This window comes from Mugil cephalus, chromosome 5, assembly GCF_022458985.1.
Source record: "Mugil cephalus isolate CIBA_MC_2020 chromosome 5, CIBA_Mcephalus_1.1, whole genome shotgun sequence".
NCBI lineage: Eukaryota > Metazoa > Chordata > Actinopteri > Mugiliformes > Mugilidae > Mugil > Mugil cephalus.
Genome location: NC_061774.1, coordinates 18,734,666 through 18,755,340, shown reverse-complemented (window position 1 = coordinate 18,755,340; position 20,675 = coordinate 18,734,666). Strand labels below are relative to the sequence as shown.

Here is a 20,675-nt window from a genome sequence, read left to right as displayed (position 1 = left end):
TTTTTACTCAAAAGCAGGCAGGGATCCACCTCGAGGCTACCGGCTTGTTACAGTATGCACAAAAAAGAAAGTGCCAACAAATCAATATTTGTCTAGTATTTATCCATATTAAAGGGCCAAACCAAGTCAGAATGCGCTTGAAATCCACAGCTCATTTCAGCCCCGCCACAAAAACCCACAAAAGTCCATTCCAGTCCGAGAACCGCAGCTGTGCCAGGCCGTACGAGCAACTTTCTTTTCATTCTCTCTGTGTTGTTCGCACAGTTCCACTCGCGATCTCATTCCGTCTCGCAGCGAAATGACAAATGAATAATGTTTAAAAAAAAAAGAAGAAGAAGAAAAAATCAGTGGGGAAATTGTGTTCGCTCAGTTGTTAATCCTAATTTTACACTATAATCTTTAAGTTAACAGTGGGTCCATTTTGCAAATGAAGCATGTAATAATTTTGACAAGCGGGCTCGGTTTATTTTCTGGGTACTTTCACATTGCTGGCTGGCCATTCGGTGGGACAACTCTGGAAATGCTTAAGTATTTTTGAATGATCTCTTCCTGGATTTCCAACACAGATGCATTGATAAGGCCCTCTGATAGTTACTTACATCTTCAGCACACCTTGGTTTGAATACACAGCTGTTGTTGCCAGAGTTGCTTCCACAAAATCTGCCATTGTTCCATCACAAGCTGATAAGGATTCAACCTAAAGTTGCAGGGTCTCCCTGACCTTGCAGCAAAGGTATACAGTATTAGACCACTTCGTCAAAAATGCTACCATAGTGCACGGCAGTCAGGATGGCTCTAAGGGAGAACGAGGATCGTTTTTTTGTATTTGCCTCCTCAGTTTACTTGTAACAATTTGAGAGTGCCGGACATCTGCAATTTACTGAGTCCACTGTGAGGGTTAGCAGGAAGGGCTTGACCGCGTGACACCACGGTATCATGTTCTAAGGTTATGGCACACATCCATGCTGGACTGAGCATCTGACAAGAGTGTTAACCCAGGTGAAGGTCAAGTGCGATATGGAAAAGCATGGCAGTCTGCAGATTGATAATGTCAGTGGAGAGGTCACGGAGCCAGACTACCTGTTCTTTTATTCATTGAGGGAATTCCTGCTCATCCTCATTCGGCGTAATCACACCTATGGCGGCGTGTGGGTGCGTGCGTGTGTGAGTGCGCGCACGAGTGTGTGGGCCGTTTCACCTATGCCCTAGGAACTAGCTGCAGCACAGACAGTCAGGGCAAACTTCGCTGCGGCACTGCCAGTGAGTTATTAAAACAATCGAGTGCTGACAAGCCCTGCATTCTGTCGCAGAGGGAGAGGGCTAGGGCTTAATAACTCAGTGTCACGCCTTGACATTCTTACCATCTGTCTGGGTAAAATATTCAAATGTGCAATAAATGTCACTGGGGACAGACGGTGACACTGTCTAATTAACACCATGACAGAGGTGACACACTGAAGGCTTTGGCTGGCTTTTACTGTACAACATGCATTGCCTTTGCATTTGTGTGTGTGTGTGTGTGTGTGCGCGCATGCATGCCTTTACTCTATGCAGGGGTGAAATGTTGAAGAACACTGGAGCGATTTCCACTGCCATCCTGTCTCTTTAGAGGGAAATCAGCTATTGTTTAAGTACACAGAAAAGTGTAGCACTAACACACATATTAAAAAGTGTAAATGACAGGAGCTGTAGGGCTGTGCAACCCCGGAGCGGTGAATAAATGCCAGGGAAGATTCATTTCTTCAGGCTGAAATGTCAAAAGGGGGAGAGCGGGGAGGAGACCAGATTGTCAGCCATATATGGGAAACTCATTTCAGCTCAGGTGGATGCAAAAACAAGCTACAGTGATTCATTCCGTCGCTTGAGCGTAACTAGTTAATTTAGGAGATTGAGGGACGTCTCATGATGATGTATTAAAGCGGGATGAGCAGAGGGGATCTCATAACAGACCCGAAACTCGAGACTTGTCTTCCACACGTGTTTTCAGTTATTTTTTTTAAATCGCATAATCAGACATGAACACGGAATTAAGTCACCGAACCTGTATGGGATTTAGCCTCGAGTAGTTTTCACAAAATAGTAAAAATAGCGCATAAAAATTTGTCTAATAAATCGATAAACTTTGGTATTTAAATGTCAAAGCAACGTGTGGTGAGAAGGAATGTCTCCAGGACGCATATTTTGCCTGAAATTGCATGTGAATTAATCAAAGTCACACTCAAGTCATTATTCGTGTTTTGTAGGTTTGTTCACCCCAACACATCACAGCATATATTGTATTATACTGTATAATATACATATTTAGGCGTTACTGGATATTTTAGTAGAGCTACAGGATTTTCATAAAGTAACCAGCTACAAATGACAGAATATTCCCCTACGCTTATGCATTTATACAATTTTAAACAAAAAATACTGTATGTTTCACTATCCAACGCATTCAACAGAACCCTGGATCCGTTTTAACTTTGAGTATCTCACAAATGCATGGCTCTTCTACTCTGCTTCTCTCTCCCTGTCTGTTCTGTTCTCGCTTCCCTCTGTGTTCTGTGAGAGGCTATTGTATGAAGCACCTTTAATGGGTTTGTGAGGGATATATTGGACTTCAGTAGGAGATTTGACACAGACTGTGTGCGTGTGTGTGCCTACAAGAGTGTGTGCTTTTTGGATTGTCATGTACGGTCCCATATTACGGCGCTTTGCCACTTGTATTACTGTGTGCACTCACACTTCAAAGCCATTAGATTCTATAGAAAATCCTGAAGCTGAGAACTTTGAAGCTGAGAGCGGCGCAATCGACAGGCTGGTCTCCCACCAAGCACGTCTCTCTGCTCTTGATCTCTGGTACAGCACCGATCTCAGCTGGAGCTACAGTTGCACTTTCACATGCACATTTTGACTCTGTTACTTTATCTGTTCTCGACAGCCCACACATGGGTGCTTCTGTCTCCGGGCACATGCATGGCACCAATATTTCTGAGCTACCACAGATAAGTGCTCCCCTGCTCGGGTCTATATTGTTTGTGCTTGCTGTACTGTGAATGCTTCTAATGCCACCAACTCATCGTCTTGGAGTGTTTGTGCCTTCGGGGCCAATTGAAGACAGCCCTGGCCGCTCCAGCACCAATGACATAGCTGACTGGTCCCATTTAGCATGCTAGATTTAGCTTCATTAGAGAGGATGTGGCTGGGAAGGCACACAGAAGAAATGAAATGAGGGGTAAGAGGGGGAGACGAGAGAACGACTGCTAAGGCTTTCGCGAGGGCCACTTTGCAGTAGAGCCGGACAAAAAGCCAAAGCTGTCTCATAAAGATGCTTTATAAACCAGCCATATCCATAATGGCTACCCAATAGAGAGAAATGGATGGATGAATGAAATTAATGCAGCAGCTGGAGTTAAATTAAATGCACACCATACCACACACACACACGCGAGATTCACACAGTTTTCCATGCTGTACCTTGGGATACCATGAGTCACATCGCAAAATAAAGTATGTGAAAATTTTCAAAAAAAAATTGCGGAAACTAATTAAAGACTTAAAAAAGCTACTCATCCAAAAATAATTATCTTTAAGTTTTTTTTATTCGGTCTTCCGAAGGATGTGTTCTGCACAAATAAGGACATTAACAATCTACTCAATGGGGTAGAGATGTTACATAATCTGCGATGCAACAAGTGTTCTGACTGCTGATCCTTTAAAACTGTGTCTTAATTCAAGAAATGTCCCACTTTGGCTTGACAGAAACAAATGAGCTATCACATCCAATTGCCAGATTTGTTTCTCTTCCGTTTTGGAAAATAAGTCTGCAAAATTGAAAATAAGAATAAATGACTTGTCAAGATGGATAGCGTTTGCGGTGACGAGGCAGAGGGAGGCTGTGGCAATTAATATGCGGCTGTCTGAGGGGTGATTGGCGGCAGCTGTGGGACTGCGGCTGGGTTAATGCCTGTCAGTGTCTGAGCGGCACAAAGAGGACTGGATGGAATAGGATCCTCCAAGGTCATGCGCCAGGAAAGGCAGCTCGTCGCCGTTTAACCTTGTCCCAAATTCACGGAAACATGCATGCAAACCGTGGGCACTTACATGCACAAAGAGACAATGTCCCACCGGGGCGCTTGAGGCAAATAAATCAACACAAAAAAAAAAAAGTCGCAGATGTGTGTGTGTGCTTCAGGCATTCGTGTGTGGTCTCGCGGAGCGCATATCCTCTGAGAGCCGCACGGGCACCCTGCAACAATTGGTGCGAGGTCATCACACTCAGCCCTGGCCCTTGCTCTGGGTCAATGTCACAATAACTGCTGGTGATAAAGGGGTTTCCAAGGCAACCAGAGGATTTTCAGCAAATCAGAGTGGAGGAAGGACTCCTCTGGGTGTGCATGTCTTGTGGCAAGCAGACCCCTGGTGATTTATCCCTCACAGCTCCCGCACCACACTAAACCATTAGGACATAGTGATAAGAGATAAATAAAGTCTAGGGCAGAGTTTGTGGCGTAGATAGGACAGAACACAGCCTGCTCAATGCCATGACAAATCCCATCTATACTGATCATGCCGGAGGGTATATATTTTTTTTTCTCTAACGCGCATTAAGTTTGAACTGGTAATAATGGCTTCTGCTGCCACTAAAACTAGGCTAGCAATCACTGATTTTGCGGCGCCCACAGTGATTGCAATAGATATTATAATATGCAAAAGCGGTGGGAAATTGTTTCCTTTTCATCCCACGCCCTCACCAGCATGAAAGGCATATTCTTTAGTCCGCCACAAAAGCGAGGCCAAATCTGCTCGACAAAACACAACCCGGCAAGAACCGCGTGAGAGTGCAAGAAATGCCTTGAATCGACTCTTTCAGGGGACATTTTTAAGATCCACAAACAAAAAATAAAAAAAAAACGATGACATTTTTAAGTGCCACCTGAGTTCCTCGCTCTGATTACCTGGAGAGATTCATTACAGCTCTGAAGGAAACACCTGTAACCAGAACCCTCGCCGAACAGTAATTCTGCCCGTGTAGTAAAAGAAAGAGCAGGTAGTACTACTGGTGTTAGAAGTATCAAATGTGGCACGGAGTGGTCAAAATAATAGCGGTTGTATTTTGGTGGCAGTGGCCACACCAGTCTTGTATAGTGCTATATTGATGAAGATTGGAGTGGAGTGTTCTCCCTCCTCCTCCACATACAGGCCTATATTGGATTTCACGCTGGCTGCCCATTCACCAGACACTGCAGTGCATTCGTAACCAAAGGCCTGGAGGCAATACGGCTGCTTTATTTGTTTATAATGTTTAGGCTTCCCGCAAATGGCTTGCGCTGCAGTCCCGATAACTGTGCATAGTTACATTTAGGCAATCGACTGTGGTCGTTTCGACATGAGTGCCGCTGCTCAATTCATTTGGAATGGACTAAAAATCCAATAGACTTGTCTAAGTGGGAGCTGGAGAAAGGGGAGAGACGGGGTAGAGCCAGCTATGGATGCAGGAAAGGGGAGAAATGAAGAAGGGCAGGGTAAAGGTCGGCGTCGCCGATGCTGTAATTTAAAAAAGATACACCTCCGCTAAGGAAGCTATACGCAGAAAGAGTCTTCTCCCCCAGCTCAAATATGACTGACAGATGCCCTCATATTTCTCACGGTGACTAAACTGCCTCCTCCGAGCTGCACACTCATCCGACATGCACCCCTATGGCTGCAGCTGCATCCATAAAACCCACGAAGAGCCGACTGCCGACTTTCACAACCGCGGGACCATTAAGAAATATGACTGCATCCAAGACAAATTCCCTGAAAACACTTGCCGGAGTGAAACTGTAATTTACCGAACTGATGACAGACGATGACACGTGGGTGACAAGGCAGGAGAAATTAAGTTAGCGGTGTTGCAGTAGGTTGTCGCCGAGATGACACACAAGTGACAGCATCTGGTAAGTGAACTGGTGTGAGTCATGTCACTTTTGTGTGTGCACCGCCGGCGTGAGTAGTCACAGCCTGCGCGCGCGCGTGGGTTTCGTGTGCGTCTGCGCGGACGCACGTAAATCTCTCATCCTCTTCACTAGCCGGCTCCTTGTCCTCTGCCAGCTGCTCAGCTTCTCACTCCATTTGCTCCAGACTTCACACACATCTGCCCGCAAAGTCCACCCATGTCTCCGGCGCACACACATTATCTGCAGTCATAAAGATACTCAAGGGCCACTGGCCAAAGCGACGCGGGGCATTCGGTGCGGCGCGTCACATGGCTCCTAAACACTTATCGCCAGCTTGTGACACGAACAAACTCGACAACGTTGGCTGCCACTGACCAAGGTCGGCCAAAGAAATTTACCTATTCTCCCTTATTGTGTTTGCCTTTTTTTTTTTTTTTGCCGGCAAGTTCGTTGCTCTGTGCGAAACGGAACGTCCTTGCAAACTTGCGTCTCGGAAATTCCTTTCCTACGTGGCCGTTGCGAATAAAATAAAAATCTGAAGCCTCCCAAAGGCTCATGTGAAGTGAAGGATGAAAGCCGGTGAGCGGGTAGGAAGCTGGTGTGAGGGGTTTGATGCAGTCTCCTGAGTGAGGGGAAGGGAGTAGAAGGAAAAAGAAAATGTAGGGGGGGGCTGGGGGAGGGGGAGTGTCCTCTGAAAAAGCAATAATGGCTCATTGATGCAACCATTTCCCCTTAACCTCAATCGGCAATCTTCAGAGCGAAGAAGGGCACAAACCGGGGAGTTTTCTTGAAAAGAGAAATCTGTCCTCTACCTTTTTTTTCCTCCTCCTTCTCCACCCTCCTTCTTTCCCTCTTCTTCAAGCTTTAAGCAGGAGCATCTCTCAGAAAAATGACAGTCCTTACACTGGAATTTGGTTCTGTAATTAACCTGCTCATTTGCTAATTTGACTGTAATCAAGCCTCTCATCTTTCCCTGCGGGGTGCCGGAGCTATTTGAGCAGACAAGTCAGGAGACAGTGGCTGCGAGCTCAGTGATGAGTTGCATCAAGTGCATCGTCTCTCTTACCTCACCTTCTGGGGAAAAAGAAAAAGAAAAAACCTGTGCGCTCCCAGGGAGGGGTAAACAAGTTCAGGTTAAAATGCAACGTGGCGGCTCACACATGTGGTGTCGTGTAAAAAAAAAGAAAGGGGCAGACAAGGGTGAGACTTTCTATGTCTGCTATGGCTCTGCAGCGTGTCTTAGCCCCCGCATCCTCTCTCTCTCTCTCTCTCTCTCTCACACACACACACACACACACACACACACACACACACACACACATACACACACACACAAGAGACACAGGCATAGGTATTCTCCATTCAAAACCAATCAAACCAAACTAAGCTGACATTTACATCCGTCTTCTGTCCCAGCGTGTGTCCTTTCTTCTCCCTGATCAGAATCCAGTCTACCTCTTTTCATCCTCCCGTTTGCAGCGCTCATTTATTCTGGCCCTTTTGCTGAGTCTGTGTCTGTCTCCTCCCTTGCACTGCACATTCGAACGCGGCAGCATACCCTCCAAACAAAGCAAGACTCCATCGGTTGCCAGTGGCAACAGAGGCGTGTGGTAATGGCATCAGACCAGCTATTAGTTTTGATGTGAACTTCATAGTTAACAATTACAGGAGCACAAGAGAGAGCCCGAGCCACTGGGGCAACATTTACATGCTGCCTGTTAATCCATTAATGGGGTTGATTGAGCTGCACTCCAAATGCAACACTTCAGCTGGAGTAACCTGATCAGCCTCAGGACGAGCTCGGATTTGGACTGGGCGGGAGCTTTGGCTGCCGTAGCCCACTGAAAATATGTCCGTTTAACGATTTTTCATTCGGTAACTTCCCGTAAATCAGTTGCATTAGACAGCTCAGATGCATTAATTTAACCAGATTCTCTGTTATAAGGAGACTCATTTACACTGGCATTGCATGAATAAGGGCGTGTTTGCATCATTTTAATGAAAAAAAAATATATATGGGCAATATTACAATTTAAACTCTAATTCATAGCTAAAATCCTCTTGATACACAGGTGAGTGCCCTAACTGTATAATCTCCCCATAAGTGCGACAGGCTGGCTTGATAAAAAGGCACTTTAATCCAATTAGGTGAGGAGCTAAACAGACTTCAGGAACCAGCATATCAATGAAAACTTATCTAAATTCAATACACATCAGATTAGATAAGACCTTGGTGGTCTGTTTTTAATTGGCAGAGGTATGGTTAGAGCTGGAGGTAGGCAGACAGAGATGCAAAATAAGTTATTTAAGAACAGAAAGGGTCTGACTCAGAAATGGGCTGCCTGACAGTTGGTTTCAAGGGACTGGGAAAAAAAAAAAAAAAAAAAACTCTTTGACTTATTGAATGTGACTGAGGAAGTTCCACTGCAGCCAAGCCTTCCCCTCTGTCATTCTCTTTATGTCTAATAGTTTTTATATATAATTCATAAGCCAACAGCTACCCCAACTCCGTCTTAGCTGCTTCTCTTCTCTCTCCGGTCCCTTTTTTTTTTCCTTCTCTCTTCTTGAGCACTGATGTGTGTTGATTCCCACTCTCCAGGTGTCAACCCAGCGGGGTCTTGCGATTGGCAGGGATCAGCCTGTCTCAGTCCTATCAGATCCTCAGAGAGGTGTCCAGGAAAAGGAGTAATCCCTTAATGAGACTAGCATACTGACATAGTTGTTCGTGCTCGCGCTCAAAAAGAAAAGGGTGCCACGCAGACACATGCACCCACGGGAAACCACACGTGCCACTGACACATTTACTGGAAGTCAGTAACCTACACTGTAGAGGTGCCAAGCTCCTCTAACAAAAGAAACTGTGTCTGCTGAAGTGCACAAAGAAATCAGCCCAAAAAGGTAAAGATGCATACTGAGGACGACTAATGATGGATGCATTTTGCCGTGCGTCAGGCATCTCCTTGTGGTTGCCATCTCTACGCAAAATGGGATCGGCACAAAAGAAAAGTGGTCGGTTGGCATGACGACAGCGCTGAGTCAAAGTCTAACGAGCTACTCGGCCCAATTATGAATGTTTGGTCAAAGCACGCGCACACACACACAGACAAATCGGGCACGCACAAGGGCGACATCCCCGCAGAAGTCACAAAGGTGAGTAAAAGATTCCTCTCTAAATATAGTCCTCTATCAAACACTCCCACAATCCTCCACAATCCCACCGCGCATCTCACCTGATGACCACCATCTGGTGTTCCAGTCCAAACATGACCCGGTGAAGTCTCACTCTCTGGCCTTTGCCTTTTAAAATCTTTTCCAGGAAAGTGTTTTTGCATTCCCTAACAGCTGCAAAAAAAAAAAAAAAAAAAAAGAAAGGAAGGGAAAAAAAACTCTCGGTGGAATAAGATTTGCTTCTTCCTACGAAAAAGGGTTAAAGATGTTATATAGGATTTGACACAGAAACTGAAACATGTGCTACTTTTGGTTTCGCTTAAATCTTTTCAGTTCCCGTTTGCCCTCACTGTCCTCTTCTTGCCTTCTTCACGCCATGCAGAGACATAATTCGCCTACTCTTCAAAAGACTGAGCTGCATCAGGGCCGCATAAAAAATTCCCTGATGAAGCAAGATCCAAATGAGCTGCGTGTTGCAGCGGAGGAGAAGTCAATAAAAATATATGGATTTTCAACCAGGGAACAATTATGTGTTTTTGTTGTGGGAGAATGTTTACTTCTAGGTGTATTTTTTTTTTTTGTATGTATGTGTGTATTTCATTAGGTTACTCTCTGTAAAGTTTAGCTCTCCTTGCAGCATAGTGCGTCTACACACGTCTACACTGACCTGCGTGTTTCTAAGAGTACACGCACGCTGGTGAAACATTTCCTTGAAGCATGCACAGCCTTTGCCCGGCAGCCCTCTGCATCTGACTCCTCCAGGCCTGGCCAGAGGGGTTGGAGGATGGAAGATGGAATTCACTCACAGATTCCAGCTCCTTTGGGATTATTACTATTTTTAGAAAAGCGCCCTCTGGCTGTGCTGGAGCGCAGACATGTACCTGTGACTAATCCTTATTATCTCCATGCAAATAACACACACAAACTCTGCCCAAAGTTTGCCCATGCATGCTAATGAAAAACGGAGCAATAGCTGCACGTGTTTAAATGATATCGGTCACAAAATTGCACACTTACAGTGGGGGAAATAAGTATTTAATCCCCTGCTGAATTTGTAAGTTTGCCCACTTCCATAGAAATGATCAGACTCTGGTTTTTATGGTTGTTTACTGGTTATGGGTATAGACAGAATATCAATCGAAAATGCATAAAAAACACACAATCTAAAAGTTATAAATTGTTATGTATTTTATTAAGGGAAATAAGTATTTGATCCCCAACAATTCACTTAGAATTCAGGCTCCTACAGATTGGCTGGTGCGCATGTGGCACACAGCTGTGCTCAGTCAACTATTTACCAATACTCCTGATCTTAACTCGTCATGTATATAAAGCACACCTTCTCTAAGAATCAGTTTCTTACATTCCAACTTCTACAGCACCATGGGCAAGACCAAAGAGCTGTCAAAAGATGTCAGGGACAAGATTGTAGACCTGCACAAGGCTGGTATAGGTTACAAAACCATCAGCAAAAGGCTTGGTGAGAAGGTGACAACTATTGGTGCCATTATTCGCAAGTGGAAGACCCATAAAAGGACCATCAACTGTCCTCGGTCTGGAGCTCCCCGCAAAATCTTGCCTCATGGAGTGAGGATGATGATGAGAAAGGTGAGGGAGCAGCCTAAAACAACACGGCAGGAGCTTGTTAATGATCTGGAAGCAGTTGGGACCTCCGTCACCAAGAAAACAGTTGGCAACACACTGCGCCGTTATGGATTGAACTCTTGCAGTGCCCGCAAGGTCCCCCTGCTCAAGAAGGCACATGTACAGGCCCGCCTTAAGTTTGCCAGTGAACATCTAAATGACTCAGAGAAGGCTTGGGAGAAAGTGCTGTGGTCTGACGAAACCAAAGTTGAGCTATTTGGCATTAACTCGACCCGCCGTGTTTGGAGGATGAAAAAACGTGAGTATGACCCAAAGAACACCATACCCACGGTTAAGCATGGAGGTGGAAACATCATGTTTTGGGGCTGTTTTTCAGCAAAGGGTACAGGGCAACTTCACCGCATTATGGGGCCAATGAATGCAGCCATGTACTGTAACATCTTGGACAAAAACCTTCTTTCCTCAGCAAGAACACTGAAGATGCCTCGTGGGTGGGTTTTCCAACATGACAATGACCCAAAACATACTGCCAGGACAACAAAGGAGTGGCTCAAGAAGAAGCATATTAAGGTCATGGAGTGGCCTAGTCAGTCTCCAGACCTTAACCCGATCGAAAACCTGTGGAGGGAGCTGAAGCTCCGAGTTTCCAAGAGGCAGCCAAGAAACTTGAAGGATTTAGAGACTGTCTGTAAAGATGAATGGGCCAAAATCCCTCCTGCGCTGTGTGCAAACCTGGTAACCAACTACAAGAAACGTCTCATCGCTGTGCTTGCCAACAAAGGTTTCGCTACAAAGTACTGACTTGTGTTGTGCTTGGGGATCAAATACTTATTTCCCTTAATAAAATACATAACAATTTATAACTTTTAGATTGTGTGTTTTTTATGCATTTTCGATTGATATTCTGTCTATACCCATAACCAGTAAACAACCATAAAAACCAGAGTCTGATCATTTCTATGGAAGTGGGCAAACTTACAAATTCAGCAGGGGATCAAATACTTATTTCCCCCACTGTATGAGGGACTTTTCAGCACACCCACACAGAGGTAAAAAAAAAAAAAAAATCAAATAGGGAGAGACTAATGGAGTATTTTAAACGCACACTTAACACTCAGCCTGTGTGGTGTGACCCCCCACCCCAAGACAAACCGCAGTTGCCACAGTAGCAGTGTCGCCACCTAACCCTTCCCCTCTGCTCTCACCTCTACCAGTACAGAGGTCCCGTCTAAGTTTCAAACCCTCTAAAATATTCATCAGCACCAAAAAAGGAAAACTTTTAATACACATGAAACAAGACCCCGCTACCTTTGTTGTTGCTCTCTATCTTTTAGCTCCCTCTCTTCTCCCGCTTCCTTTCCTCCCTGTTCCCTGGCTTCTCATGAATAATGAAGACCTATAGAATCCAGTGGCTCAGATTGTCCCTGCAGTCGGATACAGCTCTCCTGTATTGATCAAATAAGACGCCTTAAATAATTAACCAAGCCTTTGTCATGCAAATGAGCGGCCGCAGCACTGAGTGCGCACGCTTGTGTTGCTGCTAGTTCAAAACATTAGATGTTGCTGAAAGTTCACGTCGGGGTCTGCCAGCAAGTTACGCCTGAACTTACATCAGGACATTACGGTGCGGACATGCATATGCAGCCACACGCATCGAGTGGACAATCATACCGATATCAGTCATGATACAACGTGCTGAATTGATAGGATTCCTTTTATAAACGTCTCCGCTCTTTAGAACACCCTCAGTTTTTGTTAATAGAGACGATAAACAATAGAAGTGAGGAGGAACAAGATAAAGCAACAAGGGCAAACACAACAGGGGGAAGAAAAAAAACAACGTATCTGCTGAGCCTCAGGTTTACGAACTGTGAAAGTAAGGAGATGAGATAACTTTCACTCGTTGTGCATCTCATTCATCCTCGTTCTTCAACACTTTTGGCACAACACAAACAGCCATAAAGAGAGCCTGCCATGCAACTCTTTCTCCCAAGGACAGACTATTTTGTAATGCAACAGATCTTCGCAAAAAACGTCTCATTATCATTCAAGCTACGTGTTTTCATTCCGTGTGATATGAGTGTGTGTCTTTCTTTCGCAGCCACTTGCCTTTTCCTTTTTGGATACGTTTTACCTTTTTAAGGGCAAAGCTCACGTTTCAAGTGGCAGCAAAAGTCGTGCAGTGATGTTATTTATGATGTTTTTTTTATTTTTATTAATAATAATAATGCTTCTTAGCAGATGTTGGCTGATTGTCTACGTAACTGTCGACCGTTGCCAAAAAGCTAGTTCTATGACTTTTCGTGGCAAACGAGTGTCACCTACAGTATGTCTTGCATTTCTTAATTGCCTTTTTTGATAATGATGAATGGAATATGGTAACGCAACTTCCTTTTCATAATCTTTATTCATAACACATCTGTCATTAATTCTGTGACAATTGCTTAGAGTCACAGCATGTCAAATTATGAATAAAATATGTGTCAGTTGAGTTCAGCCTGTATTAAGATCCCATATGGGCAATTTGGTTGCGGCATAACAGCCGGACAGATAAATATGTAATTAACAGTGACAGCGACACACACAATATAATATAACATAACACAATACAATTTAGGAGTAAGTCGAAGAATAAATATAGATAAGAAACGCATTAAAAAAGACCCTAGAAAACAAATACCAAACATTAAAAGATTCTTACGCAACTGCTCGATAATCTGACTGAACCAGGAGCCAACCCGAACTACCTCCACCCAGACACAGTTTGCCCTGGAAAGTTGATCTGGAGTTGCTCTGTTGGGGACTGAATGTGCTCTGATGAAGATATCCAGGGCCAATCAAATGATTTGGGTCGGCTTTATGAGTGTTGCAGGCCCATCCAATTGCCCGCAGAAGCATTCGCTTTTCTCTGCACTGAAAAACACCCCATAATGAAATCACATATGGAACAAATGTGTATTTGTAACGATTGCTCCTGATCTTTGGTTGTCTGTCGCGTTTGCCTGAAGGGAGATCTGTGAACTCCGGGTGGAGATGGGGATCACAGTTCGAGCTCGATTTAAGACATTTCTGTCAAACAGTGAGACAGGCGTCTTTGTTTTGTTCCCAATGATTTTCTCACTGTTTTTCAAAATGAGTTGAGTGCGTTTTGTTATATTTCACCGCTGATTATGGAGAAACACCTCGCTGACTCCATGTAGGATCTATAAATTAATTCGATCGAGGTACAAGACAGTGCAGTCCCTTTATGCGCTTGTTTTTTAATCATTTATTGGCACAGCCGCCAGACTTTTGCATTTGGGAGCTCTATTACAACTTAACCAGCGTGGAGCTCTTGCAGATGATATTTATGATTTTCATGAGATATTAGAGACCGCAGTTAAACAGTGTCAAGACATGTCACCTTAGATTGGTTTCAGCCCCTTATTCTGAGAAAAAAGTCTGAAGATGCAACAGAAGCTCAAACAGCAAAATAGGGGAGGTGATGAACCAGTTATTGTTCATTAGGTTTGCTATACTATGAACTATTTGCTAACAAATGTAGCCAACTAATTATAATATAATGGATGAGATGATGCTTTATTAATGGTCAAACCTAAAACCTTAGGTCGTGTGCATTCAGTTTTTTTTCAAAACCACTGCTGTGGGTTTTTCGGTTAAATGGCTTACAAAGGAAATACGTGTAATGACATGCGGAAAGGAAAAAAAAAAGTTTGGTGGGAGAGGACTTTTCTGACATGACAATGATCTCAAACACACTGCAACACTCACACCAGAGTTTTGTAGAGAAGGAGAAGAAGAAAAAAAGGAATTGGCAAAGTATATTCACTGACTTGAATCCAATCCAATTAAAGTATTTTAAAGTGGTAGAGCAATAAAACCCATCCAGGAAAATAGCTGCTGAAAAGACTCTTCTGTGAACTATGGTCGGGCTTTTCTCCACGGAGTTGTGAAAAGAGCAGTATCGTCCCAGTAAAATTCCATCTGTCATCCACAAGAAAAAAAGGGTGGACATGAAAATTATTCTAGTTATACTCCCTTTTAAGAAAACTGTATCAAGAATACTAAATAAATATAGATAAGATAGATACATGATCGATGTAGAGAATAAATACAGTGATTTATTTTCTAAATATAATTTCATTGGTGAAATATTGTTTGTGTTTTTTGTTCATGTGTGTAATTCTGTAATGATGCATTTCATTTCAGGAAAAGCGCTGACAACAATGAAGCCATATTGCAAGGAGGAAATTTTTAAAGTGATGTGGAAGATGCTTGTATCAAACGACCAGAAATGTGTATTGGCTGTCTTAAAGATCAAATTACATAATTCTTTAACATTGATTTCTGACTTCAAAATCATCATTTAAGTTCTAGTATTGACTTCTTGCGCAGTAAAGGCTCAGGGGCACTTGATCAAGAAACGTTGCCTTTCAGTGTCTTGAAACAGTGGTTGTCAATCTGAGACTCAGCAGCCAAGAAACGCCCAGATGAATCTAAGGGCTCACGAAATCTCACAGAGCTGCTAGCATGACTGTAGGGTTTTCAGAAGATTTACTCTTACGGTGCTTTCACACCTAGGTTGTTATTCCGAAACCGAGAGCCTTTTTCCACCAGGTTGGTTCATTGTTCATTGATGTCAGCACAGCAATTGCAGAGCAGTTTTTTTTTTTTGTGAACTCACACCTAATGACCTACAATTTCTAAGCTTATACTTATTTAACCAAGGTATTTACCTTATGAGGGATAGGTTACTGTATGCCTCCAGAATGAGTCTTCTCTGCAGCAGCAGTGCACCCTCAGCATTTACACTGTTAAAAAAAAAAATTAAAGGAAGACTTTGAAAACACATCAGATCTCAATGGGGGAAAAATCATGCCATATGTCTACATATGTAGGGACTAGGCAACGTGTTAGGAGCAAAAGTATGCCGAATTGTTTGATGGTAATGAAAATTATCAACCTACAGAGGGCTATATTTTCAACTTCGAATTCAAAATTATGTGGCAGGCCAGTCCAACGGGTACTCAGTAGTTTGTATGCCCCCATGTGCTTGTATGCATGCCTGACAATGTCGGGGTATGATCCTAATGAGACAGCAGATGGTGTCCTCTGGTATCTCCTCCCTGATCCCAGAGCATCACCGAGCTCATGGACAGTCTGAGGTGCAACCTGGCACCGTCGGACAGACCAAAACGTATTGTCCCACAGGTGTTTTATTGGATTTAAGTGAGGCTAGCCACTTGAGCCTGGGCATTGTTGTGCACCAGGTAAAACCAAGGACCCGCTGCACCAGCTTAGGGTCTGACACTGGCTCCAAGGATTTCGTCCCAATACCTAATGGCAGTCAGGATGCTACTCTGTAGCCTTTAGGCAATCGCCACCAAACTGGTCATACGGTATGATGTTACAGGAAGCATAACGTTGTCCGCGGCTTCTCGAGACCCTTTCACCTCTGTCACATGTGCTCAGGTTGAACCTCGTGTGAAAAGCACAGGGTGCCAGTGGCGGACTTGTCAATTTTAGTGTCTATGACTAATACCAATCAGGCTCCACGGTGCCTGGCCTGTGCTCACTGGGCAGTGACCCACTAGAGGATGTCGGGCCCTCAGGCCACCCTCATGAAGTATGTTTGTGATTGTTTGGTCAGAAACATTCACACCTTTGGGCTGCTGGCGGTCATTTAGTAAGGCTTCGGCTAGCGGCTAGTGCTCATCTAGTGGTCATTTAGTAGGGCTATGGCTAGTGGCTAGTGTTCTCCTGTTCCTCCTTGGACCAGAGATACCGGCCCTGCTCTACGGCCCGTCCAGCTCTCCTAGAGCAAGTGCCTGCAATCTCCTCCATGATCTTGAGACTGTGCTGGGAGACACAGTAAACCTACTAACAATGGAAAGTATTGATGGGCCACCCCGGAGGAGTTGGACTAACTGTGCAACCTCTGTAGGGTCCAAGTATCGCCTCACACTACCAGTGGAGACACTGATCGTTGCCAAATGTGAAACTGGTGAAAAACAAGCAGAAAAGACGAGGAGGGGAAAATGTCAGTGGCCTCCACCTGTAAATCCATTCCTGTTTCATGGGTCATCTCAGTGTTGCCTCTCCAGTGCACCCGTTGTTAATTTTATCACTAAACACTAAACCAGCTGAAACTGATTAATACCCCCCTCTTCTACTAAAGTGACCAGATCAACACCGTAGAAGCTCAACTTAATGCTACACTCCAATTTAAAAGTGTTCCTTTAATTATTTTGAGCAGTGTACAGTAAAGTATGATTTTCTACATATATAGTCTAGATCCAGAACAGTAATAAGAGCAGGCGCATGTGAACATGCTTGTTTAAAAGATTCAGGTTTGAATTTATTTTATTGAAACCTTGAATGCTAAATTAACAAACGTACCATATTTTATTCAATTAAACAGTACAAATAAACTATAGTTGCTGAACCCTGCCAAGAAGTAATTGGACAGTTTTTTAGATGTATTACCAGCAGCAGCGTCCTGCCAACTGAGAATTATTAACAATGATGTGGCCTTGTTTTGGGGGTCACTCCATGTTTTCGTGATTATTGCTCTTCCTCTTCATACAGTGGGGGAAATAAGTATTTAATCCCCTGCTGAATTTGTAAGTTTGCCCACTTCCATAGAAATGATCAGACTCTGGTTTTTATGGTTGTTTACTGGTTATGGGTATAGACAGAATATCAATCGAAAATGCATAAAAAACACACAATCTAAAAGTTATAAATTGTTATGTATTTTATTAAGGGAAATAAGTATTTGATCCCCAACAATTCACTTAGAATTCAGGCTCCTACAGATTGGCTGGTGCGCATGTGGCACACTGCTGTGCTCAGTCAACTATTTACCAATACTCTGATCTTAACTCGTCATGTATATAAAGCACACCTTCTCTAAGAATCAGTTTCTTACATTCCAACTTCTACAGCACCATGGGCAAGACCAAAGAGCTGTCAAAAGATGTCAGGGACAAGATTGTAGACCTGCACAAGGCTGGTATAGGTTACAAAACCATCAGCAAAAGGCTTGGTGAGAAGGTGACAACTATTGGTGCCATTATTCGCAAGTGGAAGACCCATAAAAGGACCATCAACTGTCCTCGGTCTGGAGCTCCCGCAAAATCTTGCCTCATGGAGTGAGGATGATGATGAGAAAGGTGAGGGAGCAGCCTAAAACAACACGGCAGGAGCTTGTTAATGATCTGGAAGCAGTTGGGACCTCCGTCACCAAGAAAACAGTTGGCAACACACTGCGCCGTTATGGATTGAACTCTTGCAGTGCCCGCAAGGTCCCCCTGCTCAAGAAGGCACATGTACAGGCCCGCCTTAAGTTTGCCAGTGAACATCTAAATGACTCAGAGAAGGCTTGGGAGAAAGTGCTGTGGTCTGACGAAACCAAAGTTGAGCTATTTGGCATTAACTCGACCCGCCGTGTTTGGAGGATGAAAAAACGTGAGTATGACCCAAAGAACACCATACCCACGGTTAAGCATGGAGGTGGAAACATCATGTTTTGGGGCTGTTTTTCAGCAAAGGGTACAGGGCAACTTCACCGCATTATGGGGCCAATGAATGCAGCCATGTACTGTAACATCTTGGACAAAAACCTTCTTTCCTCAGCAAGAACACTGAAGATGCCTCGTGGGTGGGTTTTCCAACATGACAATGACCCAAAACATACTGCCAGGACAACAAAGGAGTGGCTCAAGAAGAAGCATATTAAGGTCATGGAGTGGCCTAGTCAGTCTCCAGACCTTAACCGATCGAAAACCTGTGGAGGGAGCTGAAGCTCCGAGTTTCCAAGAGGCAGCCAAGAAACTTGAAGGATTTAGAGACTGTCTGTAAAGATGAATGGGCCAAAATCCCTCCTGCGCTGTGTGCAAACCTGGTAACCAACTACAAGAAACGTCTCATCGCTGTGCTTGCCAACAAAGGTTTCGCTACAAAGTACTGACTTGTGTTGTGCTTGGGGATCAAATACTTATTTCCCTTAATAAAATACATAACAATTTATAACTTTTAGATTGTGTGTTTTTTATACATTTTCGATTGATATTCTGTCTATACCCATAACCAGTAAACAACCATAAAAACCAGAGTCTGATCATTTCTATGGAAGTGGGCAAACTTACAAATTCAGCAGGGGATCAAATACTTATTTCCCCCACTGTATATTCAATTTTATCCATTGCCTTGAACAACTGGTCAGATGGATACTAAATACCTTTTTTTTTTAATTTTCTCATTTCTATCCTCTAAACTTGAGATATGGTGAATGTCATCCAGCGACCCAACTTTGACTGCATCTCTTCAACTTATTTTTCATTTCCATGGCAACAGGCAGTGTGCACTCTGTTCTCCATTAATTCCTTCTTCTCCTCATTTTGCCAATTAAGACTAACTCATAAGGATCACAGCAATAAGTGTCCTTTTCTTTTTTCCTATTTTCGTCTCTCTCCGGTTCCTCTTCCCCTCTCCGCTTTACTTTGCTCGTTACTGTACGTATAATGTTTCAGAGAGTTAGGAGCATAAAAAGGAACAACACGGTTTTAACCTTGATGCCACTGATGCACAGTTCATTCTGAACAGTGTCAAAAGCTGATTTTGTGGGAAATTGAATGTTAATTTTTCCCTGTGTGGTTCAGCGGTGATTTATTTCTTTTATTGCCAATACAAAAAAAAAAAAAAAAAAGAAAACGAATGAAGCTGCATATTTTTTGCATTACCTGTGCTCGCTTGAGTTCCTTACATGCCCAGCATGACTGTGTCCTGAATGTTATTGTGTGTTTAAGGAACTGTCAGGCCAACACAATTCTCTGCGGACACCTTAGAAATCTCACGGGGGCAACTTTGGCGGCGGGCGAAGTGCTAACTCAGCACCCCGCTTTGACGGGCAGTGGGCATTTTGTTGCTGCATTTTTTGTCATGTGTCACTGGCGGATGCTGACAATTGATGCTGGTTTTTGGCCACCGCATCCGTGCAGCTTTGGTCATGTAAATTCAGACAATTCAGTTTCTACCTTTCTCCAGACCTAGCAATACTGTTTTTCTCGCTCTTTCCCTCTTTTATGATGGTGAGTAGCCACAGGAGAGCAAAGGGCCAATCGCACCAACAGTGCAGATCGGACAGGTCAAAAGAGGGAGACCGTCTGGGAAGGGTACAGGACTTGAGAAACGTCATCATTTCTGAAAGTAAAAGATGTGCTCGGTCCTCACTGTAGTCGCTCACTGTGAAGGCAGTGACCGCCTTTCCCTTTGACTCCACAGCCCCAAATGAGCCATTTAGCGCAATGACACTGGCAAATAACATAAAATTGGAATGGAAAGGGGCAGTTGACATTTGCGTAGATTTTTGTCAATAAGCTCTGTCACCCCAGGACGCCCCATGTTTAACAGCAGCAGACCTTGATTTAATTACTACTCCAGATCCACATCTATTCACTGTCACTCACTCACCGTAACACAAATGCCAAAGAGACAAGGAAAGCATGATTAGACGCAGAGGTAGGTAGGGGGGGTTGGGGTGGTTTGGGGCTAAGTTTTGAAAATGCCACATTCTTTGTCTTTTTCCACAACTATGAAACACCAGAGCAACACGTGGGAAGTTAATTGTTTATGAAGAGATGGCATGATGACATAAGCTTGATAAAAAAAAAAAAAATGAAAAAAAAAGAAAATCTATGTACCTAATTGCAAAATTCACCAGGAATCTAATAATTAAAATGTCACTGAATTATCAACCTCATATCCCAGGTTATTTCACCCCCGCTGTTTCCTCTCTGTCTTTCAGATTTTGTTCATATAGTTTAATTAAAAAATATAATAACTGCTTCCTTCATGTTCATTTTCTACTGGCTAGGATATGACTCTTTGGTTATAGTTTTCTAATTTCTGTGTTTTTCCACTGAAGTCCTCAGTCGGCTCGCTCACAGCTCTGCTCCCCTCTCTGTTTATGTCTCA

General features: G+C 43.7%; 1 protein-coding gene across 4 annotated transcripts in view; it reads right to left on the bottom strand.

Moving 5' to 3' along the window:
- Positions 1-20,675, bottom strand: part of tenm2a (teneurin transmembrane protein 2a) — a 199,958-nt gene that overhangs the window by 155,327 nt on the left and 23,956 nt on the right. For all 4 annotated transcript variants that reach the window (XM_047584604.1, XM_047584605.1, XM_047584606.1 and 1 more), the window contains exon 2: positions 15,434-15,508. The gene's annotated coding sequence lies outside the window, so the exon portion shown is untranslated. The remainder of the gene's footprint in view (positions 1-15,433; positions 15,509-20,675) is intronic.